Below are 15,401 nucleotides of genomic sequence, written 5' to 3' on the forward strand. Positions count from 1 at the left end.
CGCGGTGTATACGCCGAAATGAAATGTAAATAATACATCTTTTGTAGTGGTCGTCGCTCTACTGCAGTGTCACACATGCCGAATGAATAGGAAAACGGTAGAACGTCCGCATAGGGCCATGTTGTTACCTCCACTGTCACGTGGCTGAATGTGTATAAGGCTGGGTGGCATCATTCAAACACAGCCAAATTGTCACACTAGCTGTGTATCTCTATCAAAGTGGACATACGTCCTCACCTCGGTGGCGATTAAAACGATTTCGCCCCCGGGTGGGCTCGAACCACCAACCTTTCGGTTAACAGCCGAACGCGCTAGCCGATTGCGCCACGGAGGCCTTGACTTTCGGTCACTTCTGCTCTCTTTATCAATGCAAGTCGTATGCTTTTCGCAGGCACCTCGCAGAGTGGTAGTATCTGCTTACGCCTCTTCACATGGATAACGTGCATGCACACTGTAGTGGGGCTCATAAACGAATGACATCGCCAAGCATGACATTATACTACAAAATGCATACAAAACAGTGTTCCGCCTACACATCCAGTAAACCTCTGATGCAAGTAGAGCACTCTTTATCGGTTGTAGAACTTCCCCTTCATTCAGTGCACTGCCATCTGTTAGATGCTGCTCGAGCTAGCTCTGCTCTCAGCAGCAAAGTTAAAAAAATGAATGCCTTCTGTGAGGGTCGAACTCACGACCCCTGGTTTAAAAGACCAGTGCTCTACCACTGAGCTAAGAAGGCCGCAGCTTTGCCTTCGTGAGCTACTCCCGAATTGTCACGTCATCATACTGAATCTTACAGCCCTCGACCAGATATCGGATTTGACACACAGATGCTGCTGGAGGTGTCCACCTTACCGTTTTCCAACTCTCTTCACTGTTTCACCCTTACGATCGACGACGAGCGTCAAGCCACCAAAGGTTTGCGGTCTGCGCAAAACTTGACCTAGTGCACAGCTTGTGGGATAGCGTGGCTCTACTGTGAAACGCGCCTTTCGACTCCTCTCTCTGGCTACATCGTCCACAGTGGCACTGGGGGCTTCATGTAAGGCGACTGCACGCCGCTCGGCCAACAGCGGCCTACTGCAGACCGACACTTAAGAGACGCCAAATGCAGATCGACATCGAGAGAGAGGCCCTGTCATATGGCACTCGCGGTGTATACGCCGAAATGAAATGTAAATAATACATCTTTTGTAGTGGTCGTCGCTCTACTGCAGTGTCACACATGCCGAATGAATAGGAAAACGGTAGAACGTCCGCATAGGGCCATGTTGTTACCTCCACTGTCACGTGGCTGAATGTGTATAAGGCTGGGTGGCATCATTCAAACACAGCCAAATTGTCACACTAGCTGTGTATCTCTATCAAAGTGGACATACGTCCTCACCTCGGTGGCGATTAAAACGATTTCGCCCCCGGGTGGGCTCGAACCACCAACCTTTCGGTTAACAGCCGAACGCGCTAGCCGATTGCGCCACGGAGGCCTTGACTTTCGGTCACTTCTGCTCTCTTTATCAATGCAAGTCGTATGCTTTTCGCAGGCACCTCGCAGAGTGGTAGTATCTGCTTACGCCTCTTCACATGGATAACGTGCATGCACACTGTAGTGCGGCTCATAAACGAATGACATCGCCAAGCATGACATTATACTACAAAATGCATACAAAACAGTGTTCCGCCTACACATCCAGTAAACCTCTGATGCAAGTAGAGCACTCTTTATCGGTTGTAGAACTTCCCCTTCATTCAGTGCACTGCCATCTGTTAGATGCTGCTCGAGCTAGCTCTGCTCTCAGCAGCAAAGTTAAAAAAATGAATGCCTTCTGTGAGGGTCGAACTCACGACCCCTGGTTTAAAAGACCAGTGCTCTACCACTGAGCTAAGAAGGCCGCAGCTTTGCCTTCGTGAGCTACTCCCGAATTGTCACGTCATCATACTGAATCTTACAGCCCTCGACCAGATATCGGATTTGACACACAGATGCTGCTGGAGGTGTCCACCTTACCGTTTTCCAACTCTCTTCACTGTTTCACCCTTACGATCGACGACGAGCGTCAAGCCACCAAAGGTTTGCGGTCTGCGCAAAACTTGACCTAGTGCACAGCTTGTGGGATAGCGTGGCTCTACTGTGAAACGCGCCTTTCGACTCCTCTCTCTGGCTACATCGTCCACAGTGGCACTGGGGGCTTCATGTAAGGCGACTGCACGCCGCTCGGCCAACAGCGGCCTACTGCAGACCGACACTTAAGAGACGCCAAATGCAGATCGACATCGAGAGAGAGGCCCTGTCATATGGCACTCGCGGTGTATACGCCGAAATGAAATGTAAATAATACATCTTTTGTAGTGGTCGTCGCTCTACTGCAGTGTCACACATGCCGAATGAATAGGAAAACGGTAGAACGTCCGCATAGGGCCATGTTGTTACCTCCACTGTCACGTGGCTGAATGTGTATAAGGCTGGGTGGCATCATTCAAACACAGCCAAATTGTCACACTAGCTGTGTATCTCTATCAAAGTGGACATACGTCCTCACCTCGGTGGCGATTAAAACGATTTCGCCCCCGGGTGGGCTCGAACCACCAACCTTTCGGTTAACAGCCGAACGCGCTAGCCGATTGCGCCACGGAGGCCTTGACTTTCGGTCACTTCTGCTCTCTTTATCAATGCAAGTCGTATACTTTTCGCAGGCACCTCGCAGAATGGTAGTATCTGCTTACGCCTCTTCACATGGATAACGTGCATGCACACTGTAGTGGGGCTCATAAACGAATGACATCGCCAAGCATGACATTATACTACAAAATGCATACAAAACAGTGTTCCGCCTACACATCCAGTAAACCTCTGATGCAAGTAGAGCACTCTTTATCGGTTGTAGAACTTCCCCTTCATTCAGTGCACTGCCATCTGTTAGATGCTGCTCGAGCTAGCTCTGCTCTCAGCAGCAAAGTTAAAAAAATGAATGCCTTCTGTGAGGGTCGAACTCACGACCCCTGGTTTAAAAGACCAGTGCTCTACCACTGAGCTAAGAAGGCCGCAGCTTTGCCTTCGTGAGCTACTCCCGAATTGTCACGTCATCATACTGAATCTTACAGCCCTCGACCAGATATCGGATTTGACACACAGATGCTGCTGGAGGTGTCCACCTTACCGTTTTCCAACTCTCTTCACTGTTTCACCCTTACGATCGACGACGAGCGTCAAGCCACCAAAGGTTTGCGGTCTGCGCAAAACTTGACCTAGTGCACAGCTTGTGGGATAGCGTGGCTCTACTGTGAAACGCGCCTTTCGACTCCTCTCTCTGGCTACATCGTCCACAGTGGCACTGGGGGCTTCATGTAAGGCGACTGCACGCCGCTCGGCCAACAGCGGCCTACTGCAGACCGACACTTAAGAGACGCCAAATGCAGATCGACATCGAGAGAGAGGCCCTGTCATATGGCACTCGCGGTGTATACGCCGAAATGAAATGTAAATAATACATCTTTTGTAGTGGTCGTCGCTCTACTGCAGTGTCACACATGCCGAATGAATAGGAAAACGGTAGAACGTCCGCATAGGGCCATGTTGTTACCTCCACTGTCACGTGGCTGAATGTGTATAAGGCTGGGTGGCATCATTCAAACACAGCCAAATTGTCACACTAGCTGTGTATCTCTATCAAAGTGGACATACGTCCTCACCTCGGTGGCGATTAAAACGATTTCGCCCCCGGGTGGGCTCGAACCACCAACCTTTCGGTTAACAGCCGAACGCGCTAGCCGATTGCGCCACGGAGGCCTTGACTTTCGGTCACTTCTGCTCTCTTTATCAATGCAAGTCGTATACTTTTCGCAGGCACCTCGCAGAGTGGTAGTATCTGCTTACGCCTCTTCACATGGATAACGTGCATGCACACTGTAGTGCGGCTCATAAACGAATGACATCGCCAAGCATGACATTATACTACAAAATGCATACAAAACAGTGTTCCGCCTACACATCCAGTAAACCTCTGATGCAAGTAGAGCACTCTTTATCGGTTGTAGAACTTCCCCTTCATTCAGTGCACTGCCATCTGTTAGATGCTGCTCGAGCTAGCTCTGCTCTCAGCAGCAAAGTTAAAAAAATGAATGCCTTCTGTGAGGGTCGAACTCACGACCCCTGGTTTAAAAGACCAGTGCTCTACCACTGAGCTAAGAAGGCCGCAGCTTTGCCTTCGTGAGCTACTCCCGAATTGTCACGTCATCATACTGAATCTTACAGCCCTCGACCAGATATCGGATTTGACACACAGATGCTGCTGGAGGTGTCCACCTTACCGTTTTCCAACTCTCTTCACTGTTTCACCCTTACGATCGACGACGAGCGTCAAGCCACCAAAGGTTTGCGGTCTGCGCAAAACTTGACCTAGTGCACAGCTTGTGGGATAGCGTGGCTCTACTGTGAAACGCGCCTTTCGACTCCTCTCTCTGGCTACATCGTCCACAGTGGCACTGGGGGCTTCATGTAAGGCGACTGCACGCCGCTCGGCCAACAGCGGCCTACTGCAGACCGACACTTAAGAGACGCCAAATGCAGATCGACATCGAGAGAGAGGCCCTGTCATATGGCACTCGCGGTGTATACGCCGAAATGAAATGTAAATAATACATCTTTTGTAGTGGTCGTCGCTCTACTGCAGTGTCACACATGCCGAATGAATAGGAAAACGGTAGAACGTCCGCATAGGGCCATGTTGTTACCTCCACTGTCACGTGGCTGAATGTGTATAAGGCTGGGTGGCATCATTCAAACACAGCCAAATTGTCACACTAGCTGTGTATCTCTATCAAAGTGGACATACGTCCTCACCTCGGTGGCGATTAAAACGATTTCGCCCCCGGGTGGGCTCGAACCACCAACCTTTCGGTTAACAGCCGAACGCGCTAGCCGATTGCGCCACGGAGGCCTTGACTTTCGGTCACTTCTGCTCTCTTTATCAATGCAAGTCGTATACTTTTCGCAGGCACCTCGCAGAGTGGTAGTATCTGCTTACGCCTCTTCACATGGATAACGTGCATGCACACTGTAGTGCGGCTCATAAACGAATGACATCGCCAAGCATGACATTATACTACAAAATGCATACAAAACAGTGTTCCGCCTACACATCCAGTAAACCTCTGATGCAAGTAGAGCACTCTTTATCGGTTGTAGAACTTCCCCTTCATTCAGTGCACTGCCATCTGTTAGATGCTGCTCGAGCTAGCTCTGCTCTCAGCAGCAAAGTTAAAAAAATGAATGCCTTCTGTGAGGGTCGAACTCACGACCCCTGGTTTAAAAGACTAGTGCTCTACCACTGAGCTAAGAAGGCCGCAGCTTTGCCTTCGTGAGCTACTCCCGAATTGTCACGTCATCATACTGAATCTTACAGCCCTCGACCAGATATCGGATTTGACACACAGATGCTGCTGGAGGTGTCCACCTTACCGTTTTCCAACTCTCTTCACTGTTTCACCCTTACGATCGACGACGAGCGTCAAGCCACCAAAGGTTTGCGGTCTGCGCAAAACTTGACCTAGTGCACAGCTTGTGGGATAGCGTGGCTCTACTGTGAAACGCGCCTTTCGACTCCTCTCTCTGGCTACATCGTCCACAGTGGCACTGGGGGCTTCATGTAAGGCGACTGCACGCCGCTCGGCCAACAGCGGCCTACTGCAGACCGACACTTAAGAGACGCCAAATGCAGATCGACATCGAGAGAGAGGCCCTGTCATATGGCACTCGCGGTGTATACGCCGAAATGAAATGTAAATAATACATCTTTTGTAGTGGTCGTCGCTCTACTGCAGTGTCACACATGCCGAATGAATAGGAAAACGGTAGAACGTCCGCATAGGGCCATGTTGTTACCTCCACTGTCACGTGGCTGAATGTGTATAAGGCTGGGTGGCATCATTCAAACACAGCCAAATTGTCACACTAGCTGTGTATCTCTATCAAAGTGGACATACGTCCTCACCTCGGTGGCGATTAAAACGATTTCGCCCCCGGGTGGGCTCGAACCACCAACCTTTCGGTTAACAGCCGAACGCGCTAGCCGATTGCGCCACGGAGGCCTTGACTTTCGGTCACTTCTGCTCTCTTTATCAATGCAAGTCGTATGCTTTTCGCAGGCACCTCGCAGAGTGGTAGTATCTGCTTACGCCTCTTCACATGGATAACGTGCATGCACACTGTAGTGCGGCTCATAAACGAATGACATCGCCAAGCATGACATTATACTACAAAATGCATACAAAACAGTGTTCCGCCTACACATCCAGTAAACCTCTGATGCAAGTAGAGCACTCTTTATCGGTTGTAGAACTTCCCCTTCATTCAGTGCACTGCCATCTGTTAGATGCTGCTCGAGCTAGCTCTGCTCTCAGCAGCAAAGTTAAAAAAATGAATGCCTTCTGTGAGGGTCGAACTCACGACCCCTGGTTTAAAAGACCAGTGCTCTACCACTGAGCTAAGAAGGCCGCAGCTTTGCCTTCGTGAGCTACTCCCGAATTGTCACGTCATCATACTGAATCTTACAGCCCTCGACCAGATATCGGATTTGACACACAGATGCTGCTGGAGGTGTCCACCTTACCGTTTTCCAACTCTCTTCACTGTTTCACCCTTACGATCGACGACGAGCGTCAAGCCACCAAAGGTTTGCGGTCTGCGCAAAACTTGACCTAGTGCACAGCTTGTGGGATAGCGTGGCTCTACTGTGAAACGCGCCTTTCGACTCCTCTCTCTGGCTACATCGTCCACAGTGGCACTGGGGGCTTCATGTAAGGCGACTGCACGCCGCTCGGCCAACAGCGGCCTACTGCAGACCGACACTTAAGAGACGCCAAATGCAGATCGACATCGAGAGAGAGGCCCTGTCATATGGCACTCGCGGTGTATACGCCGAAATGAAATGTAAATAATACATCTTTTGTAGTGGTCGTCGCTCTACTGCAGTGTCACACATGCCGAATGAATAGGAAAACGGTAGAACGTCCGCATAGGGCCATGTTGTTACCTCCACTGTCACGTGGCTGAATGTGTATAAGGCTGGGTGGCATCATTCAAACACAGCCAAATTGTCACACTAGCTGTGTATCTCTATCAAAGTGGACATACGTCCTCACCTCGGTGGCGATTAAAACGATTTCGCCCCCGGGTGGGCTCGAACCACCAACCTTTCGGTTAACAGCCGAACGCGCTAGCCGATTGCGCCACGGAGGCCTTGACTTTCGGTCACTTCTGCTCTCTTTATCAATGCAACTCGTATACTTTTCGCAGGCACCTCGCAGAATGGTAGTATCTGCTTACGCCTCTTCACATGGATAACGTGCATGCACACTGTAGTGGGGCTCATAAACGAATGACATCGCCAAGCATGACATTATACTACAAAATGCATACAAAACAGTGTTCCGCCTACACATCCAGTAAACCTCTGATGCAAGTAGAGCACTCTTTATCGGTTGTAGAACTTCCCCTTCATTCAGTGCACTGCCATCTGTTAGATGCTGCTCGAGCTAGCTCTGCTCTCAGCAGCAAAGTTAAAAAAATGAATGCCTTCTGTGAGGGTCGAACTCACGACCCCTGGTTTAAAAGACCAGTGCTCTACCACTGAGCTAAGAAGGCCGCAGCTTTGCCTTCGTGAGCTACTCCCGAATTGTCACGTCATCATACTGAATCTTACAGCCCTCGACCAGATATCGGATTTGACACACAGATGCTGCTGGAGGTGTCCACCTTACCGTTTTCCAACTCTCTTCACTGTTTCACCCTTACGATCGACGACGAGCGTCAAGCCACCAAAGGTTTGCGGTCTGCGCAAAACTTGACCTAGTGCACAGCTTGTGGGATAGCGTGGCTCTACTGTGAAACGCGCCTTTCGACTCCTCTCTCTGGCTACATCGTCCACAGTGGCACTGGGGGCTTCATGTAAGGCGACTGCACGCCGCTCGGCCAACAGCGGCCTACTGCAGACCGACACTTAAGAGACGCCAAATGCAGATCGACATCGAGAGAGAGGCCCTGTCATATGGCACTCGCGGTGTATACGCCGAAATGAAATGTAAATAATACATCTTTTGTAGTGGTCGTCGCTCTACTGCAGTGTCACACATGCCGAATGAATAGGAAAACGGTAGAACGTCCGCATAGGGCCATGTTGTTACCTCCACTGTCACGTGGCTGAATGTGTATAAGGCTGGGTGGCATCATTCAAACACAGCCAAATTGTCACACTAGCTGTGTATCTCTATCAAAGTGGACATACGTCCTCACCTCGGTGGCGATTAAAACGATTTCGCCCCCGGGTGGGCTCGAACCACCAACCTTTCGGTTAACAGCCGAACGCGCTAGCCGATTGCGCCACGGAGGCCTTGACTTTCGGTCACTTCTGCTCTCTTTATCAATGCAAGTCGTATACTTTTCGCAGGCACCTCGCAGAGTGGTAGTATCTGCTTACGCCTCTTCACATGGATAACGTGCATGCACACTGTAGTGCGGCTCATAAACGAATGACATCGCCAAGCATGACATTATACTACAAAATGCATACAAAACAGTGTTCCGCCTACACATCCAGTAAACCTCTGATGCAAGTAGAGCACTCTTTATCGGTTGTAGAACTTCCCCTTCATTCAGTGCACTGCCATCTGTTAGATGCTGCTCGAGCTAGCTCTGCTCTCAGCAGCAAAGTTAAAAAAATGAATGCCTTCTGTGAGGGTCGAACTCACGACCCCTGGTTTAAAAGACCAGTGCTCTACCACTGAGCTAAGAAGGCCGCAGCTTTGCCTTCGTGAGCTACTCCCGAATTGTCACGTCATCATACTGAATCTTACAGCCCTCGACCAGATATCGGATTTGACACACAGATGCTGCTGGAGGTGTCCACCTTACCGTTTTCCAACTCTCTTCACTGTTTCACCCTTACGATCGACGACGAGCGTCAAGCCACCAAAGGTTTGCGGTCTGCGCAAAACTTGACCTAGTGCACAGCTTGTGGGATAGCGTGGCTCTACTGTGAAACGCGCCTTTCGACTCCTCTCTCTGGCTACATCGTCCACAGTGGCACTGGGGGCTTCATGTAAGGCGACTGCACGCCGCTCGGCCAACAGCGGCCTACTGCAGACCGACACTTAAGAGACGCCAAATGCAGATCGACATCGAGAGAGAGGCCCTGTCATATGGCACTCGCGGTGTATACGCCGAAATGAAATGTAAATAATACATCTTTTGTAGTGGTCGTCGCTCTACTGCAGTGTCACACATGCCGAATGAATAGGAAAACGGTAGAACGTCCGCATAGGGCCATGTTGTTACCTCCACTGTCACGTGGCTGAATGTGTATAAGGCTGGGTGGCATCATTCAAACACAGCCAAATTGTCACACTAGCTGTGTATCTCTATCAAAGTGGACATACGTCCTCACCTCGGTGGCGATTAAAACGATTTCGCCCCCGGGTGGGCTCGAACCACCAACCTTTCGGTTAACAGCCGAACGCGCTAGCCGATTGCGCCACGGAGGCCTTGACTTTCGGTCACTTCTGCTCTCTTTATCAATGCAAGTCGTATACTTTTCGCAGGCACCTCGCAGAGTGGTAGTATCTGCTTACGCCTCTTCACATGGATAACGTGCATGCACACTGTAGTGCGGCTCATAAACGAATGACATCGCCAAGCATGACATTATACTACAAAATGCATACAAAACAGTGTTCCGCCTACACATCCAGTAAACCTCTGATGCAAGTAGAGCACTCTTTATCGGTTGTAGAACTTCCCCTTCATTCAGTGCACTGCCATCTGTTAGATGCTGCTCGAGCTAGCTCTGCTCTCAGCAGCAAAGTTAAAAAAATGAATGCCTTCTGTGAGGGTCGAACTCACGACCCCTGGTTTAAAAGACCAGTGCTCTACCACTGAGCTAAGAAGGCCGCAGCTTTGCCTTCGTGAGCTACTCCCGAATTGTCACGTCATCATACTGAATCTTACAGCCCTCGACCAGATATCGGATTTGACACACAGATGCTGCTGGAGGTGTCCACCTTACCGTTTTCCAACTCTCTTCACTGTTTCACCCTTACGATCGACGACGAGCGTCAAGCCACCAAAGGTTTGCGGTCTGCGCAAAACTTGACCTAGTGCACAGCTTGTGGGATAGCGTGGCTCTACTGTGAAACGCGCCTTTCGACTCCTCTCTCTGGCTACATCGTCCACAGTGGCACTGGGGGCTTCATGTAAGGCGACTGCACGCCGCTCGGCCAACAGCGGCCTACTGCAGACCGACACTTAAGAGACGCCAAATGCAGATCGACATCGAGAGAGAGGCCCTGTCATATGGCACTCGCGGTGTATACGCCGAAATGAAATGTAAATAATACATCTTTTGTAGTGGTCGTCGCTCTACTGCAGTGTCACACATGCCGAATGAATAGGAAAACGGTAGAACGTCCGCATAGGGCCATGTTGTTACCTCCACTGTCACGTGGCTGAATGTGTATAAGGCTGGGTGGCATCATTCAAACACAGCCAAATTGTCACACTAGCTGTGTATCTCTATCAAAGTGGACATACGTCCTCACCTCGGTGGCGATTAAAACGATTTCGCCCCCGGGTGGGCTCGAACCACCAACCTTTCGGTTAACAGCCGAACGCGCTAGCCGATTGCGCCACGGAGGCCTTGACTTTCGGTCACTTCTGCTCTCTTTATCAATGCAAGTCGTATACTTTTCGCAGGCACCTCGCAGAGTGGTAGTATCTGCTTACGCCTCTTCACATGGATAACGTGCATGCACACTGTAGTGGGGCTCATAAACGAATGACATCGCCAAGCATGACATTATACTACAAAATGCATACAAAACAGTGTTCCGCCTACACATCCAGTAAACCTCTGATGCAAGTAGAGCACTCTTTATCGGTTGTAGAACTTCCCCTTCATTCAGTGCACTGCCATCTGTTAGATGCTGCTCGAGCTAGCTCTGCTCTCAGCAGCAAAGTTAAAAAAATGAATGCCTTCTGTGAGGGTCGAACTCACGACCCCTGGTTTACGAGACCAGTGCTCTACCACTGAGCTAAGAAGGCCGCAGCTTTGCGTTCGTGAGCTACTCCCGAATTGTCACGTCATCATACTGAATCTTACAGCCCTCGACCAGATATCGGATTTGACACACAGATGCTGCTGGAGGTGTCCACCTTACCGTTTTCCAACTCTCTTCACTGTTTCACCCTTACGATCGACGACGAGCGTCAAGCCACCAAAGGTTTGCGGTCTGCGCAAAACTTGACCTAGTGCACAGCTTGTGGGATAGCGTGGCTCTACTGTGAAACGCGCCTTTCGACTCCTCTCTCTGGCTACATCGTCCACAGTGGCACTGGGGGCTTCATGTAAGGCGACTGCACGCCGCTCGGCCAACAGCGGCCTACTGCAGACCGACACTTAAGAGACGCCAAATGCAGATCGACATCGAGAGAGAGGCCCTGTCATATGGCACTCGCGGTGTATACGCCGAAATGAAATGTAAATAATACATCTTTTGTAGTGGTCGTCGCTCTACTGCAGTGTCACACATGCCGAATGAATAGGAAAACGGTAGAACGTCCGCATAGGGCCATGTTGTTACCTCCACTGTCACGTGGCTGAATGTGTATAAGGCTGGGTGGCATCATTCAAACACAGCCAAATTGTCACACTAGCTGTGTATCTCTATCAAAGTGGACATACGTCCTCACCTCGGTGGCGATTAAAACGATTTCGCCCCCGGGTGGGCTCGAACCACCAACCTTTCGGTTAACAGCCGAACGCGCTAGCCGATTGCGCCACGGAGGCCTTGACTTTCGGTCACTTCTGCTCTCTTTATCAAGGCAAGTCGTATACTTTTCGCAGGCACCTCGCAGAGTGGTAGTATCTGCTTACGCCTCTTCACATGGATAACGTGCATGCACACTGTAGTGGGGCTCATAAACGAATGACATCGCCAAGCATGACATTATACTACAAAATGCATACAAAACAGTGTTCCGCCTACACATCCAGTAAACCTCTGATGCAAGTAGAGCACTCTTTATCGGTTGTAGAACTTCCCCTTCATTCAGTGCACTGCCATCTGTTAGATGCTGCTCGAGCTAGCTCTGCTCTCAGCAGCAAAGTTAAAAAAATGAATGCCTTCTGTGAGGGTCGAACTCACGACCCCTGGTTTAAAAGACCAGTGCTCTACCACTGAGCTAAGAAGGCCGCAGCTTTGCCTTCGTGAGCTACTCCCGAATTGTCACGTCATCATACTGAATCTTACAGCCCTCGACCAGATATCGGATTTGACACACAGATGCTGCTGGAGGTGTCCACCTTACCGTTTTCCAACTCTCTTCACTGTTTCACCCTTACGATCGACGACGAGCGTCAAGCCACCAAAGGTTTGCGGTCTGCGCAAAACTTGACCTAGTGCACAGCTTGTGGGATAGCGTGGCTCTACTGTGAAACGCGCCTTTCGACTCCTCTCTCTGGCTACATCGTCCACAGTGGCACTGGGGGCTTCATGTAAGGCGACTGCACGCCGCTCGGCCAACAGCGGCCTACTGCAGACCGACACTTAAGAGACGCCAAATGCAGATCGACATCGAGAGAGAGGCCCTGTCATATGGCACTCGCGGTGTATACGCCGAAATGAAATGTAAATAATACATCTTTTGTAGTGGTCGTCGCTCTACTGCAGTGTCACACATGCCGAATGAATAGGAAAACGGTAGAACGTCCGCATAGGGCCATGTTGTTACCTCCACTGTCACGTGGCTGAATGTGTATAAGGCTGGGTGGCATCATTCAAACACAGCCAAATTGTCACACTAGCTGTGTATCTCTATCAAAGTGGACATACGTCCTCACCTCGGTGGCGATTAAAACGATTTCGCCCCCGGGTGGGCTCGAACCACCAACCTTTCGGTTAACAGCCGAACGCGCTAGCCGATTGCGCCACGGAGGCCTTGACTTTCGGTCACTTCTGCTCTCTTTATCAAGGCAAGTCGTATACTTTTCGCAGGCACCTCGCAGAGTGGTAGTATCTGCTTACGCCTCTTCACATGGATAACGTGCATGCACACTGTAGTGGGGCTCATAAACGAATGACATCGCCAAGCATGACATTATACTACAAAATGCATACAAAACAGTGTTCCGCCTACACATCCAGTAAACCTCTGATGCAAGTAGAGCACTCTTTATCGGTTGTAGAACTTCCCCTTCATTCAGTGCACTGCCATCTGTTAGATGCTGCTCGAGCTAGCTCTGCTCTCAGCAGCAAAGTTAAAAAAATGAATGCCTTCTGTGAGGGTCGAACTCACGACCCCTGGTTTAAAAGACCAGTGCTCTACCACTGAGCTAAGAAGGCCGCAGCTTTGCCTTCGTGAGCTACTCCCGAATTGTCACGTCATCATACTGAATCTTACAGCCCTCGACCAGATATCGGATTTGACACACAGATGCTGCTGGAGGTGTCCACCTTACCGTTTTCCAACTCTCTTCACTGTTTCACCCTTACGATCGACGACGAGCGTCAAGCCACCAAAGGTTTGCGGTCTGCGCAAAACTTGACCTAGTGCACAGCTTGTGGGATAGCGTGGCTCTACTGTGAAACGCGCCTTTCGACTCCTCTCTCTGGCTACATCGTCCACAGTGGCACTGGGGGCTTCATGTAAGGCGACTGCACGCCGCTCGGCCAACAGCGGCCTACTGCAGACCGACACTTAAGAGACGCCAAATGCAGATCGACATCGAGAGAGAGGCCCTGTCATATGGCACTCGCGGTGTATACGCCGAAATGAAATGTAAATAATACATCTTTTGTAGTGGTCGTCGCTCTACTGCAGTGTCACACATGCCGAATGAATAGGAAAACGGTAGAACGTCCGCATAGGGCCATCTTGTTACCTCCACTGTCACGTGGCTGAATGTGTATAAGGCTGGGTGGCATCATTCAAACACAGCCAAATTGTCACACTAGCTGTGTATCTCTATCAAAGTGGACATACGTCCTCACCTCGGTGGCGATTAAAACGATTTCGCCCCCGGGTGGGCTCGAACCACCAACCTTTCGGTTAACAGCCGAACGCGCTAGCCGATTGCGCCACGGAGGCCTTGACTTTCGGTCACTTCTGCTCTCTTTATCAATGCAAGTCGTATACTTTTCGCAGGCACCTCGCAGAGTGGTAGTATCTGCTTACGCCTCTTCACATGGATAACGTGCATGCACACTGTAGTGGGGCTCATAAACGAATGACATCGCCAAGCATGACATTATACTACAAAATGCATACAAAACAGTGTTCCGCCTACACATCCAGTAAACCTCTGATGCAAGTAGAGCACTCTTTATCGGTTGTAGAACTTCCCCTTCATTCAGTGCACTGCCATCTGTTAGATGCTGCTCGAGCTAGCTCTGCTCTCAGCAGCAAAGTTAAAAAAATGAATGCCTTCTGTGAGGGTCGAACTCACGACCCCTGGTTTACGAGACCAGTGCTCTACCACTGAGCTAAGAAGGCCGCAGCTTTGCGTTCGTGAGCTACTCCCGAATTGTCACGTCATCATACTGAATCTTACAGCCCTCGACCAGATATCGGATTTGACACACAGATGCTGCTGGAGGTGTCCACCTTACCGTTTTCCAACTCTCTTCACTGTTTCACCCTTACGATCGACGACGAGCGTCAAGCCACCAAAGGTTTGCGGTCTGCGCAAAACTTGACCTAGTGCACAGCTTGTGGGATAGCGTGGCTCTACTGTGAAACGCGCCTTTCGACTCCTCTCTCTGGCTACATCGTCCACAGTGGCACTGGGGGCTTCATGTAAGGCGACTGCACGCCGCTCGGCCAACAGCGGCCTACTGCAGACCGACACTTAAGAGACGCCAAATGCAGATCGACATCGAGAGAGAGGCCCTGTCATATGGCACTCGCGGTGTATACGCCGAAATGAAATGTAAATAATACATCTTTTGTAGTGGTCGTCGCTCTACTGCAGTGTCACACATGCCGAATGAATAGGAAAACGGTAGAACGTCCGCATAGGGCCATGTTGTTACCTCCACTGTCACGTGGCTGAATGTGTATAAGGCTGGGTGGCATCATTCAAACACAGCCAAATTGTCACACTAGCTGTGTATCTCTATCAAAGTGGACATACGTCCTCACCTCGGTGGCGATTAAAACGATTTCGCCCCCGGGTGGGCTCGAACCACCAACCTTTCGGTTAACAGCCGAACGCGCTAGCCGATTGCGCCACGGAGGCCTTGACTTTCGGTCACTTCTGCTCTCTTTATCAAGGCAAGTCGTATACTTTTCGCAGGCACCTCGCAGAGTGGTAGTATCTGCTTACGCCTCTTCACATGGATAACGTGCATGCACA

The 15,401-nt window shown here is 50.4% G+C and overlaps 27 non-coding genes across 27 annotated transcripts; all 27 read right to left on the reverse strand.

Annotated features, from left to right (window-relative positions):
• Positions 1 to 260: 260 nt before the first annotated feature.
• Trnan-guu (transfer RNA asparagine (anticodon GUU)) lies at positions 261 to 334 on the reverse strand. Its single transcript has one exon. It is a non-coding gene; the product is annotated as a tRNA-Asn (tRNA).
• Positions 335 to 667: 333 nt separating this feature from the next.
• Positions 668 to 739, reverse strand: Trnak-uuu (transfer RNA lysine (anticodon UUU)). The gene has a single exon. It is a non-coding gene; the product is annotated as a tRNA-Lys (tRNA).
• Positions 740 to 1,410: 671 nt separating this feature from the next.
• Trnan-guu (transfer RNA asparagine (anticodon GUU)) lies at positions 1,411 to 1,484 on the reverse strand. The gene has a single exon. It is a non-coding gene; the product is annotated as a tRNA-Asn (tRNA).
• Positions 1,485 to 1,817: 333 nt separating this feature from the next.
• Trnak-uuu (transfer RNA lysine (anticodon UUU)) lies at positions 1,818 to 1,889 on the reverse strand. Its single transcript has one exon. It is a non-coding gene; the product is annotated as a tRNA-Lys (tRNA).
• Positions 1,890 to 2,560: 671 nt separating this feature from the next.
• On the reverse strand, positions 2,561 to 2,634 carry Trnan-guu (transfer RNA asparagine (anticodon GUU)). The gene has a single exon. It is a non-coding gene; the product is annotated as a tRNA-Asn (tRNA).
• A 333-nt stretch (positions 2,635 to 2,967) lies between these two features.
• Positions 2,968 to 3,039, reverse strand: Trnak-uuu (transfer RNA lysine (anticodon UUU)). The gene has a single exon. It is a non-coding gene; the product is annotated as a tRNA-Lys (tRNA).
• Positions 3,040 to 3,710: 671 nt separating this feature from the next.
• On the reverse strand, positions 3,711 to 3,784 carry Trnan-guu (transfer RNA asparagine (anticodon GUU)). Its single transcript has one exon. It is a non-coding gene; the product is annotated as a tRNA-Asn (tRNA).
• Positions 3,785 to 4,117: 333 nt separating this feature from the next.
• Positions 4,118 to 4,189, reverse strand: Trnak-uuu (transfer RNA lysine (anticodon UUU)). Its single transcript has one exon. It is a non-coding gene; the product is annotated as a tRNA-Lys (tRNA).
• Positions 4,190 to 4,860: 671 nt separating this feature from the next.
• Trnan-guu (transfer RNA asparagine (anticodon GUU)) lies at positions 4,861 to 4,934 on the reverse strand. Its single transcript has one exon. It is a non-coding gene; the product is annotated as a tRNA-Asn (tRNA).
• A 333-nt stretch (positions 4,935 to 5,267) lies between these two features.
• Positions 5,268 to 5,339, reverse strand: Trnak-uuu (transfer RNA lysine (anticodon UUU)). The gene has a single exon. It is a non-coding gene; the product is annotated as a tRNA-Lys (tRNA).
• Positions 5,340 to 6,010: 671 nt separating this feature from the next.
• On the reverse strand, positions 6,011 to 6,084 carry Trnan-guu (transfer RNA asparagine (anticodon GUU)). Its single transcript has one exon. It is a non-coding gene; the product is annotated as a tRNA-Asn (tRNA).
• A 333-nt stretch (positions 6,085 to 6,417) lies between these two features.
• Trnak-uuu (transfer RNA lysine (anticodon UUU)) lies at positions 6,418 to 6,489 on the reverse strand. The gene has a single exon. It is a non-coding gene; the product is annotated as a tRNA-Lys (tRNA).
• Positions 6,490 to 7,160: 671 nt separating this feature from the next.
• Trnan-guu (transfer RNA asparagine (anticodon GUU)) lies at positions 7,161 to 7,234 on the reverse strand. The gene has a single exon. It is a non-coding gene; the product is annotated as a tRNA-Asn (tRNA).
• A 333-nt stretch (positions 7,235 to 7,567) lies between these two features.
• Positions 7,568 to 7,639, reverse strand: Trnak-uuu (transfer RNA lysine (anticodon UUU)). Its single transcript has one exon. It is a non-coding gene; the product is annotated as a tRNA-Lys (tRNA).
• Positions 7,640 to 8,310: 671 nt separating this feature from the next.
• Trnan-guu (transfer RNA asparagine (anticodon GUU)) lies at positions 8,311 to 8,384 on the reverse strand. The gene has a single exon. It is a non-coding gene; the product is annotated as a tRNA-Asn (tRNA).
• A 333-nt stretch (positions 8,385 to 8,717) lies between these two features.
• Positions 8,718 to 8,789, reverse strand: Trnak-uuu (transfer RNA lysine (anticodon UUU)). The gene has a single exon. It is a non-coding gene; the product is annotated as a tRNA-Lys (tRNA).
• A 671-nt stretch (positions 8,790 to 9,460) lies between these two features.
• Trnan-guu (transfer RNA asparagine (anticodon GUU)) lies at positions 9,461 to 9,534 on the reverse strand. Its single transcript has one exon. It is a non-coding gene; the product is annotated as a tRNA-Asn (tRNA).
• A 333-nt stretch (positions 9,535 to 9,867) lies between these two features.
• Trnak-uuu (transfer RNA lysine (anticodon UUU)) lies at positions 9,868 to 9,939 on the reverse strand. The gene has a single exon. It is a non-coding gene; the product is annotated as a tRNA-Lys (tRNA).
• Positions 9,940 to 10,610: 671 nt separating this feature from the next.
• On the reverse strand, positions 10,611 to 10,684 carry Trnan-guu (transfer RNA asparagine (anticodon GUU)). Its single transcript has one exon. It is a non-coding gene; the product is annotated as a tRNA-Asn (tRNA).
• Positions 10,685 to 11,017: 333 nt separating this feature from the next.
• Trnat-cgu (transfer RNA threonine (anticodon CGU)) lies at positions 11,018 to 11,089 on the reverse strand. The gene has a single exon. It is a non-coding gene; the product is annotated as a tRNA-Thr (tRNA).
• Positions 11,090 to 11,760: 671 nt separating this feature from the next.
• Trnan-guu (transfer RNA asparagine (anticodon GUU)) lies at positions 11,761 to 11,834 on the reverse strand. Its single transcript has one exon. It is a non-coding gene; the product is annotated as a tRNA-Asn (tRNA).
• Positions 11,835 to 12,167: 333 nt separating this feature from the next.
• Trnak-uuu (transfer RNA lysine (anticodon UUU)) lies at positions 12,168 to 12,239 on the reverse strand. Its single transcript has one exon. It is a non-coding gene; the product is annotated as a tRNA-Lys (tRNA).
• Positions 12,240 to 12,910: 671 nt separating this feature from the next.
• On the reverse strand, positions 12,911 to 12,984 carry Trnan-guu (transfer RNA asparagine (anticodon GUU)). The gene has a single exon. It is a non-coding gene; the product is annotated as a tRNA-Asn (tRNA).
• Positions 12,985 to 13,317: 333 nt separating this feature from the next.
• On the reverse strand, positions 13,318 to 13,389 carry Trnak-uuu (transfer RNA lysine (anticodon UUU)). Its single transcript has one exon. It is a non-coding gene; the product is annotated as a tRNA-Lys (tRNA).
• Positions 13,390 to 14,060: 671 nt separating this feature from the next.
• Positions 14,061 to 14,134, reverse strand: Trnan-guu (transfer RNA asparagine (anticodon GUU)). The gene has a single exon. It is a non-coding gene; the product is annotated as a tRNA-Asn (tRNA).
• Positions 14,135 to 14,467: 333 nt separating this feature from the next.
• Trnat-cgu (transfer RNA threonine (anticodon CGU)) lies at positions 14,468 to 14,539 on the reverse strand. Its single transcript has one exon. It is a non-coding gene; the product is annotated as a tRNA-Thr (tRNA).
• Positions 14,540 to 15,210: 671 nt separating this feature from the next.
• Positions 15,211 to 15,284, reverse strand: Trnan-guu (transfer RNA asparagine (anticodon GUU)). The gene has a single exon. It is a non-coding gene; the product is annotated as a tRNA-Asn (tRNA).
• Positions 15,285 to 15,401: the final 117 nt, after the last annotated feature.

The sequence above is a fragment of the Schistocerca cancellata genome, unplaced genomic scaffold (genome assembly GCF_023864275.1).
Source record: "Schistocerca cancellata isolate TAMUIC-IGC-003103 unplaced genomic scaffold, iqSchCanc2.1 HiC_scaffold_827, whole genome shotgun sequence".
NCBI lineage: Eukaryota > Metazoa > Arthropoda > Insecta > Orthoptera > Acrididae > Schistocerca > Schistocerca cancellata.